The sequence below is a fragment of the Falco punctatus genome (assembly GCF_963210335.1).
Source record: "Falco punctatus genome assembly, chromosome: 7".
Taxonomy (NCBI): domain Eukaryota; kingdom Metazoa; phylum Chordata; class Aves; order Falconiformes; family Falconidae; genus Falco; species Falco punctatus.
Genome location: NC_137587.1, coordinates 20,425,582 through 20,433,448, shown reverse-complemented (window position 1 = coordinate 20,433,448; position 7,867 = coordinate 20,425,582). Strand labels below are relative to the sequence as shown.

At 43.1% G+C, this 7,867-nt stretch overlaps 1 protein-coding gene across 13 annotated transcripts in view; it reads right to left on the bottom strand.

The window, feature by feature from the left end:
- The window catches only part of RAD51B (RAD51 paralog B), a 431,140-nt gene that overhangs the window by 218,049 nt on the left and 205,224 nt on the right, over positions 1–7,867 (bottom strand). The window lies entirely within an intron of this gene.

The following is a 7,867-nucleotide window of genomic DNA, read 5'->3' as shown; positions in this document are numbered from 1 at the left end:
AAGACAGACGTTCTCACAGGAGATTCTCAAGTTTCAAGACTACTTCCTTACTTGACCTTAAAAGCAAATAATAACCTATTATCTTAGATGGAATGCTTGTTTTTCTGGTAAAATAATTACAACTTTTCCACAGGTCTAGTTCATCTATCACATAATAAAGCAGTAAAGAGATTTTGAAAACAAAATACAAGTGATCTTTCCCCAATTCTGGCCTGCTAGTTCACAGAAGCCCCTCACACCTTCACTATACAGACTTCACCCATATACCCAAGGACTCAACCTGGGCACCAGAGAAGGCCAACAAATCTGTACATGCACTCTGTACACGCCACAAAGCCCTCCAGCACTCAGAAACCTGGATTTTTTTTATCCAGTGCTCCTGTAAATGTTACAATTGGAGGCTACCTGAGGTCTGCTTACATTCTGATTTTATTAATCCTCTTACACACTTTTAATAAGCCACAGAACAGTTATAATGGTGATGTAATTATCCAGCCCTGAGAGTTGTCCTTTTATACAAGGTCATGGCCATAAAATGCTGTTCTACCAATGACTCTGTATCACTCAAGGCCACGGAAGAGGTTAGTATCTGCCAAAACCAAGAGGAGACCCACTTAAATTCCTACTTAACAGAGGCAACATTAGAAACTTCAGAAAGTCCAGGCAGGGTCTGAGGCAACAAACTATTTATTGGTTTCCCAAATCTAAATCTCATCATTACTGGCATTTCTTTAGTGTTATTTCATGTAAGAGAGTATTAGTTAAGTATTTTCTATGTTTTGCAAACAAACGTACTGATAGCTGGAGAAGTAGTTACATGCTCTGCCTACACAAGACTTGCTGGGTCTTTACATTGGAAGAAAGATAGTACAGCCATAGCAATTTAAAATCCCTGTTAGCTGAGCTCTGCAACCACAGCTATCAACAGATTTTAAAGGATTGGGGTCCTTCTTTTTCCCCCTTCTCTTTACTTCTGTTAGAGGTATGTGCTTCATGCTCACAAGCAGTTTAATTGTGAAATTACTAGATGCTTGCCATGGCAGCATCACTTAACGGACCTGCTGTATTTCTATAATCTGAAAAAAAGGGCACATTTGGTGTTCTGCAGCTCAGGCAAGCAAAAAGGTCAAGTGATACACTCCATGAGACAATACTTGCTGCAAGAAGTTATGAAACAGCATTTGAGCGGAAGGAAGATATTTACAGATATCACAGTGAAACTAGACAACAAATTACAAACCAATTACTGTGGCATCTTACTTGCAAGTCCAGTGAAGCTGAAAATATCAATGTTCGGAGAACTCAGAAAAATGTGATTTGTCTTAGAGATACTGTCCATACTTCAGCTCAAACATATCCAGCTGTTACACATCATCTCTCATCCCACATCTACCAAAACCAAAGACATACTAACATCCTTATGTATACTAACTTCATCTATTCATCAATCGGTGTTCCGTATCTGTCTGAAAGTAACTAATGATAGACACTTATTTTTATAAGATGTCAGGAAGACACCCTTTCCCCAAAGACTGTTGTCCTGGTTTTGGTTGGAATAAACTTAATTTTCTTCCTAGGAGCTGGTACAGTGTTGTGTTTTGGATTTAGTATGAGAATAATGTTGATAGCACAATGATGCTTTACTAAGCACTACTTAGCAACAAGTCAAGGACTTTTAGTTTCCCATGCACTGCCAGTGAGGAGGAAAAAAAATGTACTTTGATATCTTTTCCAGGTGTGGTATGTCAAATAACCTGTGCAACCTAAAGAAAGTGAGGCCAGGTCTCAAGCTTAAGCAGAAGGTTCATGCTGGGACCTTTACAACATACAGAGATGCTTGAGCAAAACATGAGGCTGCATGATGCTGATTTAGCCAAGAATAACAACAACCACCCAAACAAGTGAAAAGATGGATTTTGTTTCCCTTGCTGAAGTAATACAGCGTACAAATGGAACTGGATACAGTATTGAGGGAGAAAGACACAAAGCCTTAGTGGCCCTGGACTACCAAAAACGTTTCCTAAGATAAGCCTGCAGTGAGCTTAAAGGGGGCCTCACAGTGAGCCATTGGAACCAACTGTAGTAAAAGGCAGTCCAGGTGAAACACGGGCTTTGAAAGAGGGCAGAGCGTAGGAAAAGTTTCATGACCACCATCAACATACATACTTACTCTGAGCCCACCAAAACAGGGAATAATCCGTTTCCTACCTTGGAGCACAAACTCACTGTTGTGCAGAAGGCAGCTAAAAATTTTGTTTCACACAGGAAGGAAAGTTCTCCAGACTCATTGGGTGGCTTAGGGTGTGGGATTTCAAAGGGTCAGACAGAAGACAGGAGTAAAAACGGTATCCCAGACTAGAAGGACCACTGCTCCAAACTCCTGCACCTTAAAATTTCATCATGCTGTTTATTCCCTTTCCTTTTCTGCTCATTATAGCAGGGTAACGGAGGAAAAATGTTTTCAAATTGCACCTCTGCTTGCAAACTCTGTGGCAGGACAGTTGGTTGCTTTGCCAGGGTGGATGTTCTCACAGAGCTCTCCTGACACACTCAGTCAGCAACCATGCCCAAACACAGCAACAGGCAGAGCCTGTATTAGGAAGAGGTAGTTGCCCCCCTCTCTCTCCTTGCTTTCTGAGTTTGGTCTTTCTGCCAACTGATGCTGACCAGATGGACCTTAGATTTTAATAGCTATATGAAAAGGAGAAGGGATGTCTGCTGATGTGCTTGCGGTGAACAGAAAACTCACCTAAGGCTGGAACATGCAAAGAGTTGCCCATTTGAAAAAAAAACAACCCTGGATGCTTTACATCAATGGAAGCTGCAGAGTGGTACGCGCGCACGCGCACACACACCCACCAGGCTTCACAGTGCAAGTGAAGGGGCTTATTAGAGATGAAAGGCGGCCTCATATCGCCTCTTGTAAGGGACCATTGTCTCCTTTTCTGCTACAGTGGTCTGTGAAGCTGTGGGAAACAAATGACCTCAGAGCCACAGCGCTGTGTGTAACTGCAAAAGAAAAGGAAGGGGGAGGGGGGAACGCTTTTGTGGGAGGGCCAGCATCCTCGTTTTCCAGTCTTCCAATGACATCCCCACCATGCCATCCCTGTGCACTGAGGTGTTTCTCAAGCCTCCAGCTCCTGCTGCAGCCCAGTCAGCAACCAAACTGAATCTCAGCGGGAAGAGGAAGATGCCCTTCCCCACCAGCACCAGGGGTTTTCCCACCTGGATACACAGATGGTTACTTGAGCTTAATAGTTCACAGTATGCTCCAGACCTCCTGCTTTTGATTTGTACTTTTTCATACCGTTAATAAGGAACAAAAAGTCCTGCTTCACTTGGAAGAAGGGTAGACAGGAATCAAAAACCAGAGAAACCAACAAGTACTAAACGAAGCACTGAGAAAAAGGGAGAGAAAGGATGGGTGTAGCACGAAAAAGAAAATCTATAGCTGATGCTTATCCCATGTCACAGAATCACAGAACGGTCGGAGTTGGAAGGGACCTCTGGAGACCATCTAGTCCAATTCCCTGCGCTAAGGCAGGTTCACCTAGAGCAGGTTGCACAGGATTGTGTCCAGGCGGGTTCTGAATGTCTCCAGAGCAGGAGACCCCACAGCCTCTCTGGGCAGCCTGTCCCAGTGCTCTGTCACCCTCAAAGTAAAGAATTTTTTCGTCATATTGAGGAGGAACTTCTGTGTTGCGGTTTGTGCCCGTTGCCCCTTGTCCTGTTGCTGGGCGCCACCGAAAAGAGCCTGGCCCTGTCCTCTTGACACTTGCCCTCAAGATATTTGTAGCCATTGGTAAGATCCCTTCTCAGCCTTCTCCAGGCCACACAGGCCCAGCTCCCTCAGCCTTCCCTCGTCAGGGAGATGCTTCACTCCCCTCATCGTCTTCATAGCCCGCTGCTGGACCGTCCCCAGTAGCTCCCTGTTTCTGTTGAACTGGGGAGCCCAGCACTGGGCCCAGCACTCCAGATGTGGCCTCCCCAGGGCAGAGCAGAGCAGCAGGATCGCCTCCCTCGACCTGCTGGCCACGCTGCCCCTAATGCCCCCCAGGGTCCCACTGGCCTTCGTGGCCACAGGGCACACTGCTGGCTCGTGGGCATCTTGCTGCCCACCCGAACTCCCAGGTCCTTCTCCGCAGAGCCGCCTCCCAGCAGGTCCCCCCCAGCCTGTACTGGTGTGGGGGGCTGTTCCTCCCCAGGTGCAGGACCCTGCACGGGCCTTCGCTGACCCTGGTGAGGTCCCTCTGTGCCCAGCTCTCCAGCCTGCCCAGCTCTGGCTGGATGGCAGCGCAGCCTGCTGGGGTATCGGCCGCTCCTCCCGGGTTGGTGCCACCAGCAAACTGGCTGAGGGTAGGCTCCGTGCCCTCACATGCCCAGCCACTGATGAGTGAGTTGAACAGGACTGGACCCAGCACTGATCCCAAATTGTTCATGCAGTAAACAACCTTTAAATTAACGATCCTCTTTACAGGTTGAAAAAGAAGAGAGTACTATCACTATCTTTATTTCTGTATTTAAATACTTAGGAGATGCTCAGGCACTTTGGTAGTACATGGAGATAACTGTACATGCAGAATAAGGGGTTTTTTTCCTTTGACAACTCTAAAATACATGATATTTTTAAATTAAAAAGTATATAGCTGTGTTAGTAACAGCAACATTAATCATAACATGAAAATTTTCAGAAGTATGTATAACTCATCCTTGATAAATTCTCTTTGGTTATTTTGTTTAATACGTCTCAAGCTGGAGCCAGGCTTTTAAGCCCAGGACTACAATGTCTGAATTGCAAACGCACTCAGGAACTACCCAGAGCTAAACAAAAACTGTTCTCAATTATTTTAAGTTCATAAAAACAGCTCAGTATAAGGTTCTGAATCAATTTTTAGTTAATAGAAATACCCCTACAGCTGGAACCCAGACTACAGCTCTAGCCACCTCTCTTTCCAATGTCAACAAAATTTTCCACTTCTGTCACAAGATTTTGACAGTTCTTATAACATCAATGAATCAAGCCTTGTGGTCTCCCTAGAAAAGCTGCATTATCCCCACTGCACATAAAAGGGGAATCAGCAAAAAGACAGCTTTAGGGTAGTTATAACCCACAGGTTACACTGCAAAGTGAGAAACAGAGATGGAGAGAGAAGCACTGACCTTAGAGCTGGTCAAGGGCTAAACACATTCAAGTCAACAAAACATTGATTAAAAGTAGTAAAATGCTTCCCAGGACACACAGTCAAGTAGTAAGGAAGGTGAAAAGCTGGAAAAGCCCTCCAACAGCCCTAACTCTCACAATCCATCAGGGGAGAGCAGAATCTGTAATGCAGCACAGATCCGTAATGACATTTGTTACTCCCCAGAACAGGATTATGTACTGTCTAGCATAATTGTGTAAAAAAACCCCAACTTTCCAACTTTGCTTAAGTCACTCAGGAAGTTAATGGTAAAGCCATGTACAGAAGCCAGGTCTCCAGATGCCTAGTCCCATAATTTCAGAATACTTCTCAAAAGACTTGTGTGCATATGTAAGCAATATCTATACATAATAAATGCGTAAGGGTCACTAAATATATGGACTATCTGAAAGCTTGGGAGCTCAACCTCAGTGAAGAGGTCTGACTTAGTATCTGAGAAGCAGGAAGTTAAGCTTTTATAATAAAACTTGGCTTTACATACTGCTTTTCAAGTTGCCTGTTCTTGGCAAACAATAATTACATAACTGGTTTTCACTGTCCATTCAGAACAAAATAAATAACAAACCACATGAACAGAAAGTATTGACCTAGTAAACGGGATTGTTTGTAACCTTTTGGTTTTAGTAGTCTCAGGTAGGGAATTACCTAATGTTTTCTATTTATCTTGCTGATGGTCCTTTCAATAAGCACCTACACATGACAAAATTAATTAAAATGATTGCAAAACATATAGAACAATATTTGCTAAGGACAGTAGCTACACAGTGATATGGGAAAGGCAGTCCATAACCTTCAGACTATCTAGTTGCAAAGAACAATAAAATAGATTAAATATAAACATTGAAACCCACGAGACTACACCCCTAAGCACAGTTATACATTGCTCGTGTACTCTGTGGATAAAATGCGTGATGAAAAAAAATCAACAAAACCAGTCTAAGGAGAATCACTTCAGTGCAGTGAGGCCACATAGGGTCCCCAGCAACACCCCTTCTCTCTTTCCATGGACAAATGCAAACAAGGTCACTGCAAAACAGAAAACAGGCAGCACTGACTGATCCTGAAAGGTTCTTCTTTTTGGTTGTATTTTCAAGTCCCTGTAAATATTATTACTTGAGGCAAGCTAAATTGCTTTTGTTCTGCTCTAAGACTGGAAAATCAGGTTGCATCAAAAATAATCAGGACAGAGTGAAGGTGAGTGAAATACATACACATTTTATTCTGCATTTATTAACATCACTCTCAATTATTTTCCCAAAGAAAATATTCCCAGATAGTGAGCAAGCTGTTTAAAACTCTGTCCTGCAGCAAAGGTACCAATCTGGCTTTCATTTTTGTGTGGTTTCAGAAAGCAGCTGTTTGTGTTTACAGTCACCAGCAAACAACTCCGCTTTTTAATCAAACAAGAACTGCTTGGGTGCCTTTGCCCACAGCTATGGGAATCAAATCACTCTGGAAAACAGGCCTTTTACAACAATACTAAGAGGCCCTCAGCGGATGCAGGGGATTAGAGAGGCATGCTTTTTGAGAAACCAGGTTCATAGTCTGTAGTGCTCTCCATCCTGGGTCAATATACTGGGCTCAGTAGCAAACTTCAAACTCTCAAAAGAGCCCAGAACAGTTTTCTTTCTTCTTCTCTTTCCAAATCCTGTTCTTTCTGCCTTATGTACCCACATCCTCTTTCTTTTGTCCCCCACTGCATATGCAGAAACACAACAAAATCTTAGCTTAGAACTACTATAAAAAAAGGCAATCCAAGAAAGGATGACAATTTTTTCCTAGCAATAGACTGCCTTACTTATAAATAGAGCAATTTTTCCAGTACAAACACTTGTGTGATAGCACTTGCTTAGAGGTCAAAAAGATTGTGTGAGTTCCTCTCTATATTTCACTTTAGCTTTGTAGAGACCTTTCCCCTACTGCTGGCCTGCTTGGATTTGTTGCTGACATTTACAAAGTGTGTAAGGTATAATAATACATGCAGCTGCTCATTTCCTAGAAGTGAATTAAACACTCAAATATCAATGGTGTGCCTCATAAGGAGTCAAACTGAAATGTATACTGGCTAAGATTACTGTGTTCTTGCAGTGGTGTGTGGAATCAACTAGCAAAGGAGGAGCGGGTGAGCTTAAATGCTGCAGCTCTGGACTTGAAAAGGCAAACAAAGGTGTATTTCAATGCGAAGCAACTGCCTAGCCCCTCCTCCTCCTGATCATAGCCTAGTAATGATAGTATACTTACCTGTTGTATTTTGAAACATGGATCTCTGAGCCATTCCCTTGCCTTCTTTCCTTTTTGGAAAGAAACATTTACAATACGTTCTGCAATCTTTGCCATTCCTGTTCACAAAGTTTCCATAAGAAATGGCTATATGAGGTATGAAAACAGGATTCTATCAGGACGTTTTTTCTCTTCTAGGAAACACACACAGAGCTTAAACAGCTAATACACTAGAAATACCCACTAGAAGTAACCCAGCAGTAGGCATCAGAGAGGCTATAACTTGAAAGGAGCACAGTCTCTTTTCTTGCAGCCAGGTTAACGTGAGACAGTTTAGTTAATGGTGCCTTCCTCATTCCACCAGGAATTCCAGGGGAAATTTGAAGACTTATGTCTTCAGAAAAATTCTAGATAGTCTCACAGATTCTTCACTGAAGTAACAAAAA